The sequence below is a fragment of the Limulus polyphemus genome, unplaced genomic scaffold (genome assembly GCF_000517525.1).
Source record: "Limulus polyphemus unplaced genomic scaffold, Limulus_polyphemus-2.1.2 Scaffold2826, whole genome shotgun sequence".
Lineage (NCBI taxonomy): Eukaryota > Metazoa > Arthropoda > Merostomata > Xiphosura > Limulidae > Limulus > Limulus polyphemus.
In genome coordinates, this window is record NW_013668436.1 from 23,589 (window position 1) to 37,442 (window position 13,854).

At 35.8% G+C, this 13,854-nt stretch overlaps 1 protein-coding gene across 1 annotated transcript in view; it reads right to left on the reverse strand.

Moving 5' to 3' along the window:
• LOC106468003 (semaphorin-2A-like) overlaps nucleotides 1–13,854 on the reverse strand; it is a gene marked incomplete at its 3' end in the record, with an annotated part of 98,440 nt that overhangs the window by 21,136 nt on the left and 63,450 nt on the right. The gene's annotated exons all lie outside the window — the stretch shown is intronic.

The window sequence follows — 13,854 nt, forward strand, 5'->3', positions numbered from 1 at the left end:
AATCACCACTGATTCAAAAGTGCGCTGACGACGACCTAAGAAGGTGTGTTTGAGCAACTTAAAAGCCTAGACGTCCATGAAAAATGATTGTGAATTCCTCTATGTACACAAACAATACCGAAAAAGAATTGACATGTTTACTTGGCTGTGTGTCTCGATGATTTATCTTAACGGTGCAGTATCTTATTAGCATTCAATCTTTACAAACATGGTAATTCTTTGCGGTATAAAGATGCCAGCACATTGGTCTGATAGTAATGTAGAGTTCAAGTACGGATTCACCTCGACTCTCTAAGCGTTTAAACTTATCATTAACGGTGTATTCTGTAACTACCATAAATCATTTTGAAACATGTTTGCGACACGCCCTGTGCCATTTTTAAAATGACACCTCACCAGCAAGATGATAATAATTTCATTGAGCTTTTGAACGTTTATGTCAGCACAAACATCCTCTTGTTATTTGCCAGATAGTACAGCTTTCGACAGTTTTTCTTCCATCCAGTTATATGTTTTAGATTTTAGAAGAACTAATAAACACGACTGTTGAGTCGCTTTTCTAGACCCAAATCCGTGTGAATTATCTTGTTTAAAGTTCCAAGAGAGGTTCCCACATTCAGTGGACCACTTTGGTCCTTGGTTACTTCCGCTGAAGATAGTAAACTATCTTCATTAACACCGGTGTGGTACTGTGAATAATTGGATTATCTATTGACTCCGGCCCGGCATGGCCAGGTGGTTAAGGCACTCGACTCGCAATCTGAGGGTCGCGGGTTCGAATCCCCATCACACCAAACATGCTTGCCCTTTCAGCCGTGGGGGCGTTATAATGTGACGGTCAATCCCACTATTCGTTGGAAAAAGAATAGCCCAAGAGATGGCGGTGGGTGGTGATGACTATCTGCCTTCCCTCTAGTCTTACACTGCTAAATTAGGGACAGCTAGCGCAGATAGCCCTCGTGTAGCTTTGCGCGAAATTCAAAAACAAACAATCTATTGACTCCAGTGGTCCGTGTCCTAAGGGGGACAAGAAAAACATCGAACTATGCTCTTTGTGGAGATTCTTTAACGAGTGTCTATATTTAACGCCTTCACCAAAAATGATCTTAGTCAGGTAACATATTTTGACTAAGTTTGGCAAAAGTCAAACTGTAAACATTAAAGATTATAGTATTTATATTTTTTTTACATTTTTATATTGTAATTAAGTTTCATTATTTTGATTGACCTTAAATGTTTTATACTTTTTGGATAAAAAATAAAGAATACACAGGCCTAGTACGATGCATTTCTCTTTGTTTGGGTGATTAACATTTGTTTCATTAATTTTATCTGTTTCAGCACATTGGTTTTCACATGGGTGAGTTTTGTTACGAATACGATTGTTGATAAAAATCGTAACTTATATAGTTTATGGTGGAGTTAACAATCACACACTTGTACCAGTCTCAAGTGTTTGTTTTTCTACCGGAATTTCGCTTCCCCTTTTATAATCGTGAAATAGGAGAACTTGACGTTAGAAAGTCCTGCTATGTAACCTCCCCGCATGGGATCAGTTTCAGACACTATCTGTACTTGTCAACATCCAACTTCAACTAAATTTCAACAGAGGTTAAGAGCTTTAAATCCATGTAGTTACAGGTCAGATGCAAGTTGATAAGGTAATACAAAAACAGTGCCAAAAATCTGGATCAACTCTCTGTAAACTGACATTAAGAAGTCTAATAAGGTTGTTCTGAGGTGAAATGTTTAATAACACTGTACAGATTGTAAGACAAAAGTTATATTAACCCTGAAAAGAATGTTATAGGTACTTATAGAGTGACGTTTATAATGTGAAGTTATAATCCTGAAGGTAAGGAAAGTCTTCAAGTGAAGAGTAAGATAGCAACTGTAAGAAGAACATACTGGTCGATGTGCAGTGAAAAGTTATATATTGTTTATGAGAAGTCTGGAAATGGTGAAATGTTACTATATTGTTTATGAAAAGACCGGCTGTTCACGTGAAATGTTATAATATTGTTTGTAAGAAGACGGATTGTTCACGATATCCCTTTAACATAACTTTTACACAAAGTATAATTTAAAATAACTGGCTACCAGTAGCATTTATACTAATTACAAGAGTTTTAACTTTGATGCTTCTACTTCTACAATTTATTGAGTTAATAAAGATACTAAACGTTAATTTATTTTACCACAAATCATACCTCTCTATGCCCTAATCCTATCTTTAAATTTAACTTAAATTAAATATAAAAATTTCTTTATTTATATATCTCAATACATATTTTATGGGAATGGTCACGTCACTTTACTGCTTCTGTTAAGACCATCAATAAGGTTGCTGATAGTGGAGTTTCTATTGGTAATAATTACATACTAAAAAGGTATCTCTTATTCAACCGCTGAAGTGAATAAAAATCAACCACAAATGTTCACGATACTTGATTTTCGGTTCTGTGTTAAAACTACAAATCAAATCTGGTGCATGCGCTCCTCTCCACTAATTACAGGGCACTCGACTCGCAATCTGAGGGTCGCGGGTTCGAATCCCCGTCACACCAAAGATACTCACCCTTTCAGCCGTGGGAGCGTTATAATATGACGGTCAATCCCACTATTCGTTGGTAAAAGAGTAGCCCAAGAGTTGGCAGTGGGTGGTGATGACTAGCTGCCTTCCTTCTAGTCTTACACTGTTAAATTAGGGACGGCTAGCGCAAATAGCCCTCGTGTAGCTTTGCGCGAAATTCAAAACATACAAACAAACTTATTCTTAATTTATATGTACTTATTAATATTTTGTGTAATGTAACTACGTGATTCTCTGGGAATAAACGCATTATTACAACAACGTAAAATAATTTCACACAGGAATCTCTTTGGTGTAGAAATGGCACAGAAAATGAGTTTAAAACAAATATAATACTCAAAATTTGGTATGGATCACATTTCAAAATAAATAATATAATAGATAACAAGTAAGATTTATTTCTTTTACACGTTTTACAAACACAAATTATTCCCACTTTTCTTTTGCAGCAAAGGTTTATATAAAATGGGGGAACAAAAGGGTGTCCCTCGAAGAGGAACACATTAGGTAAATGGTATTATTTTTCATTGATCAGAAAACTATAAGTAAAATATTTTATCAATATCTAATGTGTATTTCTTTGTTCTCCTGAAGAAGAAGAATCAACCATTCGAAAGCGCTCGAGTTTTGGGTCTTATTTTAAGTCTATTACACTTTATATGTGATCCTTAATGCTAACTCTTTTATCAAAAGTAATGTGTATTTCAAAAGCGTCGCCAACTGCCTGGCATCTGGAAAAAATAAAGATGAACTCTACCTACTATAGATCTTTATTATATCTGCTTAATTATATGTGTTGATTAAGAAATATAATTATGCAATGATAACCACAAAACAAGCTAATAAACGTGGGACTAGATATCATCCGTTAGGAGGCGCTCCAGCTCGTGGCCTACAAACGTAGTTAACATGTTCACTCATTCCTCCTTCTATGAGTTCAGAAGCGAGGAGTGATGTTAACAAAACAATGAAGAAACAAAACTTATATTGTCGCTTAATTACCGCGATGCTGCATGACAACAAAACAACAGTTTTCTGTTTTGTTTTCTCTGAACTTCAAAAATATAAAAAATAAAGAATATGCACCTCGCATCTTTTTTATTTTCGACACCGGTAACCGGAATAAAATGAAGTCATGGTCGGTCATATGTAGGCCTAAAATTTGTTTGTTTTACAGCAAAGCCGCATTGGGCTTCCTGCTGTGTCCACCGCGGGCAATCGAACCCCGGAAACTTACCGCTGTCCCACCGGAGAATAAGCCTAGAGAGTTAGCAAATGCATATGTTTTCTCAAGCCACGCTGACTTAACACATCTCTGTAGTCACTGGAATTCCTCATGTTACGTGCGCAACTCCGAAAAGTAAAATCCACCTATTCTCAGTGTTCATCCGAGTCGTCGACCTCACCATAACTCCCGAAGAAATCCAAGAATCGACCAACACTAAGCTACATGCTGTTCACCGGAACCGCTCCCGACTAACTGGAAATGGCAAGTCAACTCAATTCATGAGAATCATCACACAATCCAAACCGACAGCATAACTCATTCACAGCCAAAGCTGATTCTATCATTACTTTCATTTTAATGCCAAAAAACCCTTATAGAAGAAATTGTAGACAAGCTTCACCACCTCTGGTCCAATCAAATAATCACAATTACTTCAAGCCACCAACACAACTGCCACCACGCACCACTTCGCCCTCTACCGGCCAATTCACTCAAACAAGCAGAAACATTTCTACCATTGATCAAGCCACCCAGACCGACCTCCTGGAAACGAAAGATTCAGCCATATCAACAGACATTACCACTTTTGCCATCATGTCCACGCAGGTTAAACCTCCCACCAAGTGAAAAAAACACGCAGACTCAACCACCACCGACGAACAGCCTTCTCGAAATCTTCTTCAAAGACTCCGGTCCCACACGACTGCCTGACATGGCCAGGTGGTAGAGCGCTCGACTCGCAATCTGAGGGTCGGGAGTTCGAATCCTCGTCCCACCAAACATGCTCGCCTTTTCAGCTGTGGGGGCGTTATCATGTGACGGTCAATCCTACTATTTGTTGGGAAAAGAGTTGGCGGTAATGACTAGCTGCCTAGTCTTTTACTCATAAGGGGACGGTTAGCGCAGATAACCCTCGTGTAGCGTTGCACGAAATTCCAAACAAACATTTCGAAGTGCCTAGCAAAGTTTTACATGAACGCGATTTTACTGCTAATTTATCAGCTTCTCACAATTCAATTTCACTTTATATTCAATGTTTTGCGCGAAAATCCAAACAAAAAACAAATGCACACGCCTATACCCTCCGACCCTAAAATTTGTGACGGCTTTTGCCCTTTCGACCCAACCTACTATGATGATGATGACGACGACTAATTTGACCGTTTCTTTCCAAGCCTGCAACGTCCCGATCGCAACTATCTCCTGAGAAACTAATGTGATGTTTCTCACCCTCGCCTTCTCTTCCACCAACGTTCTTATATGTTCCGGATCTTATCTCGAGCACGGCCCAGGCATACTTTTTCGACACCTGGCCCGTGAAAGTGGGTTTTCTCGGGGCACTCCCACAGCAAAATTCTTCGGCTTTGGATTTATCGATCCCTGTAGCCCTGAAGGATCCTATCTCCAACAGGGGCAGTTTGGTTTTTGAGTTCTGGATCTACCCTATTCAAGGTTCTCTGGACTCCTCCTGACTCCTTGAGGCATCTTAAAATCTGTCATGTCAACATAATCTTTTTTAAGTAAGCTATAACCATAAAACTTCAAGTACAGTTTTAGGAAAGGTAAGCAGGTGTGTTAGTTTTAGGAAAGGTAAGCAGGGGTGTTAGTTTTAGGAAAAGTAAGCATGGGTGTTAGTTTTAGGAAAGGTAAGCAGGTGCGTTAGTTTTAGGAAAGGTAAGCAGGTGCGTTAGTTTTATGAAAGGTAAGCAGTGGTGTTAGTTTTAGGAAAAGTAAGCATGGGTGTTAGTTTTAGGAAAGGTAAGCAGGTGCGTTAGTTTTAGGAAAGGTAAGCAGGTGCGTTAGTTTCAGGAAAGGTAAGCAGGTGCGTTAGTTTTAGGAAAGGTAAGCAGTGGTGTTAGTTTTAGGAAAGGTAAGCAGGTGCGTTAGTTTTAGGAAAGGTAAGCAGGTGGGTTAGTTTTAGGAAAGGTAAGCAGGTGTGTTAGTTTTTAGGAAAGGTAAGCGGGTGGGTTAGTTTTAGGAATGGTATGCAGGTGCGTTAGTTTTAAGAAAGGTAAGCAGGGGTGTTAGTTTTAGGAAAGGTAAGCAGGTATGTTAGTTTTTAGGAAAGGTAAGCAGGTGGGTTAGTTTTAGGAAAGGTAATCAGGTGGGTTAGTTTTAGAAAAGGTAAGCAGGTGCGTTAGTTTTAGGAAAGGTAAGCAGGTGCGTTAGTTTTAGAAAAGGTAAGCAGGTGCGTTAGTTTTAGGAAAGGTAAGCAGGTGCGTTAGTTTTAGGAAAGGAAAGCAGGTGGGTTAGTTTTAGGAAAGGTAAGCAGGTGTGTTAGTTTTTAGGAAAGGTAAGCAGGGGTGTTAGTTTTAGGAAAGGAAAGCAGGTGTGTTAGTTACGCTACAGTTTTTTTGTGACGTGAGGTGTGCGTGTGTAAGAGAGAACGACAGAATGAGTGAATCGTTGACATAACTTCTAATTGGAAGTATATTTTTGTAACGATAAACAACAGATATACAAGAAAACGTAACTTAAATAATTTGTAAACCAATTTATTGTACTCTAACGTATATAATTTGTTACAGAGTTATTTATACCATGAGGATAAATCACAAAATGTTTGATACACTGAACTGAAATAATCTTATCCATAAATGCCTTCTATCGACGTTTTAGCATCTATCTAATTTTTTAGTTGATGTTGTGTCAATACCAGTGTTCCCCTGTAATATTTGGGTATCTGTTAGGATTTAGAAATACCGACCCTTAGCAAAATAAATACATACATACATACATATAAATATATATATATATATATATACACGTACATAGTTAAAAGAAGCGGTAAAGATTTATGTTACAAAACTTGTAGAACATAATGATATCAGATTTTTTAAGCACAATATAAACTTAAACAGAAACAACGAAAAACAACGGGGGGGATATGTTGTGGCCAGGGAGTTTGTAGTGTCACCCTTGGTTTTTGGTTTAGTCTGTTGTGGCCAGGGAGTTAGGAGTGTCCCCCTTTGTTTTTGGTTTAATATGTTGTGGCCAGGGAGTTTGTAGTGCCCCCCTTTGTTTTATGGTTTTATATGTTTTGGCCAGGGAGTTTGGAGTGTTAAACCAATAAACAAAGGAGACACTCCTAACTCCCTGGCCACAACAGACTAAACCAAAAACAAAGGGGACACTCCAAACTCCATGGACACAACATATTAAACCAAAAAACCAAGGGGGACACCCTATACTCCCTGGTTACAACATATTAAACCTTTTCAACTACGAAATGCAATTTGGGAAGTAAAATAAAATGAGATAAAATTCTAAATTTAGTTGTCGTGAAAACATAGAAATACGTTAGTTTATTTGCTTTTTTCAACGTGAGTTTTTTTATATATATTGCGAATTTCTTTTGTGTTATTTTTGGTTATATTTTTAAAATTTGGTGGGATTTTTACTATATTATTCTATATTTCCGATATCTTACCTTACACAAACACTCATATTCTCGGCAGACTTACTAGTGTATGTCTCGTGGTTTGTTTGTTTTTAAACACGGGAACATTACGACAGTTCCTACCACACTAAAACGTGTCAAAACAGACGTTTTTGCACGTGAATGATATTTAATGAGGATATTGCTGTTTATGTAGTGTTATAGGGCACCCTGGTATACTTATTAGAACGAATTATCAACTACAACACCATGTCCTGTACAATGAATGTTTACTCTAGATATCAGCACAACAGGAAGCTGGTGTGAGGTCTGTCTGTTTAACGGATTTGAGATCTGATAAAACTAACAAATAATCAACAGTACTATATGTTATATATACTACAGAATGAATGTTTTACACAACAACCTGTCTTGAGATTTTAAGAATATTTTCATTAAAAATAATAAATGTTTGATTACAGCACCATCTATTGGCATTCGATAAAATCATGGCGAATAATATGCATGTGCAGAAGTTCAAAGCTAAAGATTAAGGATATTTGAGAAGTTTAATACAGAAATATCAAATAAAAATGTACTGTTTATATTACGACAGCGATTTTATGAAGAAGTTGATATGTAGGTGCAAAGAGCTTCAGGAACAGCCTACTTTGTCGCTTTCTTCAGAAGCTTCAAACTGACATCAACATATACTCATAGACTTATCGTATTTTGGCACTTGTGTATAAAGTTAAAATCATAAATAATATTCAATCGTTAAACTGGTACACAATTAAAAACATTTTATTTAGGCCTATCTAATTTTGAAGGCCATAGCTAGGCCTAAATAAAATGTTTTTAATTGTGTACCAGTTTAACGAGGAATTGCGAAGGTAGAGAGATTGAAGATAGAGATAATCGAGTCAAGCCGTAAGTAAAGTGTGTGAATCCCTGTGAATTATAGCGTGTTTTTATAAAAGTAGTTAAGTTAAACTGACTATGGAAATTCTATACTCATAGAATCATCAAATTACAAGTTTTATACATCGTTAACATACGCCGAGTGCCGCACCTTCACAGCACTATAACAGAATATTCTATGTTAATGTACATATATATATATATATATATGTATGTATATAACATCCTACAGTAACAAACATTTGTCCCTAATTAATTTCTTTTTAATGCACAGAAGTTTTTTGGTCACATAAGTATACCTATTATACACATTTACAAACTAACTGTTACGACAGCGGAAGTCACGTGACTCTGGTAACACGTGATGATATTCTCGAAGGATCGTGACTTTTCCTGGCAACTCTAGTTTGTTCCAGGCGCCCTCTTTTTAGGTATATAAGCCCGGCAAATAAAGCGTAGAGAGGAACTGCGTAGGTAGAGAGATTGAAGATATAGATAATCGAGTCAAGCCGTAAGTAAAGTGTATGAATCCCTGTGAATTATAGCGTGTTTTTATAAAAGTAGTTAAGTTAAACTGACTATGGAAATTCTGTGTATTGCAAAGTTGTATCGAGAAATAATAAACTAGTTTTAATTAAGAAAGGACTTGTATCGCTGAAGTTTCTCGGAAAGAATTTCTACGAGAAATTAACAAACAAGCAAATACGTAACATAACACTTAGTAACACTCTAGGTGTATAATCGCTTCATGTATTACTTAATAGATTATTATGCACGACAACGACACAGTAACATCACACCATGACTTGTAAAGACATTCAAAAACGTGAATAATACATTTTCTCTAAAAATGTATATTCCAACTCAACCATTACAACACTTTCAGAAACTTTTAAGATAACTGCAAAAACTGGACATCCTTTTATTTATTGTACTTAATTATTTATAAATGCCAAAAGATACGCAAAAGCAGGATTCGTGTAGAACCGCGTGGAATAAGCTAAAAAAAACAACTTAGGAAGTCAACTTCGAGAAAATCGTCGACTAATGTCTTAAGAGTCCTCCTCAAATTAGATAGCCTTTGTCTATACTTTTTCCGAGTACCGTTGTCCTTAAGACGTTTTACAAGAAACATATCGAAATACCAACTATTTAATAAACAGCATGTTAATATGATAGATCCAATAAGTGCATTATTGAACATCGCAATTTCCAAGATAAAAAACGTCTACTACTCTCACTCGATTGGCCTACAAATGACATATATCACGTAGATATAAATAACTGCTTCTAATCCTTTCATTCCTTTAACTTTGTAGCATTACTTAAATTGTCTTGCAATATATGCCAATAACAAAACATGAACACGAGTTTGAGGACAATCTAATGCTGTACGTAAGTTAGGCTTACTATTTACTTTTGTTCAACATGTTGTTTGCTGTTTCGTTTTTGTTTTTTCAATTCATACGTTGTATTGTTGTTGGCCAGAGAGAGTTTGGATGTCGCGTTAAGAGCAAGTGCCTATAATCTTTTTAAAATTTAGAAAACATTTACCTAATTTAGACTGATTAATAAGTCTGTTACTGTGGCGGACTGATTACTGAGTTAGCGAGTTTGTAAGTTTATTCCAACGAAGTATTAGTTTACTAGTTTGAATTTCACGCAAAGCCACACGAGGGTTATCTGCGCTAACCGTCCTTAATTTAGTAGTGAAATACTAGAATGCAGCTAGTCATCACCACCCACCGCCAACTCTTGAGCTACTCTTTTACCAACAAATAGTGGGATTTACCGTCACATTAGAATTCCCCCACAGCTGAAAGGGCGAGCATGTTTGGTGGGACGGGGATTCGAACAAGACAAGTACTAGAGATACGAGAGAAAATTAGTATTGTTACGACAGCGGAAGTCACGTGACACTGATGGCGCTGGTGGCGTGTTCGAGGAGTTTTTCGAATGATCATGAATTTTCGGGGGAGTCCTAGTACATTCGAGACGCCCCTTTGTTAGTATATAAGCCTGGCAGAGAGGCCAGCGATAGATAGATAATTAAAGAAGCGAACAGTAGTGACGGTAAGTAAAGTGTGTGAATCACTGTGATTTATAACATGTATTATAGAAGTTTTTAAGTTTAAAGTGACGAGAAACGTACTGACTGTGGAATTACTGTGTACTAAAAGTTTGTATCGCGAAAGAATAAACTGGTTTAAACAAGAAAGGACTTGTATCGCTAAAGTTCTTCAAAAAGAATTTCTACCGGAAATTAACAAACAAGCAGATACGTAACAGTATGTAAGTAAGAATGTTGTGTTAACGGCTACTGTAAAGTTAGGCCTATCAGTGAGTGTTAGTTTAGCAGAATCGTAGAACTTTTAGTAGAAGAAATAAAACGCTTTCCTTTTCATTAAGGGAACAGAACTTTGCATTATTCTTTTTGTTTGTTTGTTTTGAATTTCGCGCAAAGCTACACGAGGGCTATCTGCGCTAGCCATGTAAGACTAGAGGGAAGGCAGATAGTCATCACCACCCACTGCCAACTGTTGGGCTACTCTTTTACCAACGAATAGTGGGATTAACCGTCACATTATAACGCCCCCACGGCTGAAAGAGCGAGCATGTTTGGTGGGACGGGGATTCGAACCCGCGACCCTCAGATTGCGAGTCGAGCTCCTCAACCACCTGGCCATGCCGGGCCCATCTTCTTTTTACCAAAAAATTCTACACAACAATATTAATCGTTACAGAAATACACTACAGACAATGCAAAAACAAACGAAGAAGCAGTATTACTAATACACTTTAATGAAGGAAGGAATGCAGAAATACAAAGATAATTACTACAGCAAAAATGTAAAGGTAAAATGTGTGTGTGTGTGTATATATTATATATATACATATATAATGTAATTTTATAAAGAAGAAAAAATAAGTAAATAAATCAACGAAAAAATATACTTGAAAAACATAATAAACGCAGCCACAAAATATATTTAACACCGGGGCACAAATCACAGGGTGGGTCATTATATAATGTGCCCTGGTTTTTTGAGGTACCGGCGGAAGTAAGACCCAAACTGCGTTGGGGGTACACCATTCATACATTTTAAAACCCCAGTTTCGCAGGCCTCACGTGCTTAGAAGATAAAAGAAAAGGAGCAGATGTAGGTACACTAGCCCACAACGTCATACATCTTTACCAGCTTTCGTTGTCTGCAGCCAGAAGTGGAAAGGTGGTTACTCAAAATAAATACTAAAAAAAGAAATATGAAAGATAATAATTAGAATACAATACATCAATGGGGAGGCAGCAAGACTGTTCTTGAAGTTAGTATTCCAATCCTAAATAATATGCTTGTATATAAATACCAAAATGTTAAGGTATTAATATACTAAGCCTAACCTAGATTATAACTATAGCTCCCATCCTCCACCCTTCCATGCTACTATCTGGATCTTCAATAGTTCTAAAAGATATCCACATAGTAGCACGCTTCATATAGGGAAGGTGATATAACTACTTCAATTCACCTATATAAGATATAAATGTCCAAATAAGTAATTCTATTTATTCCCCACCGATATATTTTAGAAATTATTTTTGTTGTGTATAATTTAATTTATATCACTATTTTCAAATTTATATAAATACTTTTAATACTCATTATAAAATAATTTAAAATACGTAAGTAAGGTTTTTGCACCAAAGCCAATAAAAATCAGTTTTTGTACTACTATATTTATATTATAAATTAAGATTTGTAAATTGCTACAACTTTTTACAATACCTAAGAAGCTGTGATACCATTTGTTGGTAGATTACTATTTGGAGATGGAAGTCCAAAAACTTGAAATATGAAATCATTTCTTTAATCATAAATATTAGTATTACTATAATGGACGTAGCGTGTATATTTGTATCTAGGTATGTGACCGAAATAATAAATACCATGTGGCGCCATCTATTGAATGACATCACAAACAAAAATCTATAAAATAATTTCACACTCTAGGTATTTAAGATTCGGATAATTAGAAAAATAACTACGGTATGTGCAACAACCATTTCTTTATCATAGAACACAATTTTAAATAAAGTACTCTACTCACAACAAGAACACGACTTTCGCTAGACTGTACGTGAGGGTTTATTATATCTTTATTGATGTAATTTATGAATATAGTACTAGATTGTTTGTTTGTTTGTTTGAAGTTAAGCACAAAGCTACACATTGGGCTATCTGTGCTCTGCCCACCACGGGTATCGAAACCCGGATTCTAGCGTTGTAAGTCCGCAGACATACCGCTGTGCTACTGGGGGGCAAATATAGTACTAAAAAACGGAGTTTAAAAAAAATGTTATTTTTTCAATAAAGAGTACCACTTTAAATATATAAAAACATTACAGTTTATATCAGCAACTTTTCCCGTGCAGTACTTCGCACAAAAAATCCTTTTTTAGAGAATGTTCACTTTTCTAAATATTTTGTCAATGTGGTATGATCACTAGCAAAAACATCCGGCCATAGGGCGGCGTTTCTGCTAGTTATCTTAATATCTAAATCTAAACAATGTGCACCAGTATTTGGTATGGACGTGCTTTAGATCTGTAAAACCGTTGGATAAATGTTACTAATATAATTACTTATTACTGGATTATTAGTACTAATTAAACTGTCGATATATCCACATGTTAAGGAAAACTTTCTTCATAATTATAAAGATACAAATAGCAATAGACTCTGAATAATTAGACCACATCGGTTTTAAAAATGTTCATAAATGTATTTATCAAGATGAATATGATTATTATTATATAAGCAAAAACTGAATATGTTTTTATTTTATTTTATTGGTGGATCAATAAATCGATCTATTAATGAATCTATCACCATCATCAAATCATGAAGCGGTGCCACCCAGTGGCACAGCGGTATATCTGCGGACTTACAACGCTAGAATCCGGGTTTCGATACCCGTGGTGGGCAGAGCACAGATAGCTCATTGTGTAGCTTTGTGTTAATTACAAACAAACAAACATTAAGCGATATGGTAGTAAATGTAGTGAAACCGTATGTTTGGATTTTATCTGCTAATTGGGTTTTATTTAAATTTTCTAGAGTTTTTAACACAATTTCATTATTTTTAATTATCCAGAAATCATGTTCATTACTTGTATTTTATTGTAATTTAGCAAATAACTGATTCAATAATTTCCTTAATAAAACTGTAGGTTGCTTCTGTGTAGTTTTTACTGAACTAAAAATAAGACGAAATTTAATGGCACATTTATGTAATTTAAGTAATGCTGAATATGGATTTCATCTAACATAAAAAATGTTATAGCTTTCAACAAACTGACAATATTATCTTCTTTAGTTATTTTGTAATTTAAAAATTTGTGTAGTATTTATCTAAGTTACAATTTGTGCATAAAAACGTTTATACTGGTTAAAAACCGTTTTTAACTATAAGTGTTATTCCGCTTAAACAGTCCAGTCACAGAAATAACTTCTAACGTTTAAAATTTTATTTGCTGCTATTGTGAATTAGTTTTCACGTACAAATAACCCAATTGCAGAATTACTTTTTGCGTGCGCTGATGAATACTATTACTTTTGCTGTCGTAAGCAGCATATATATTTATTTTCGTACCAATAATGAAGCCTATACCAAGTTCATAGTCACCTTCCAGAACAGATTGTTATGTATCTGCTCGTCTGATAATTTCCTTAG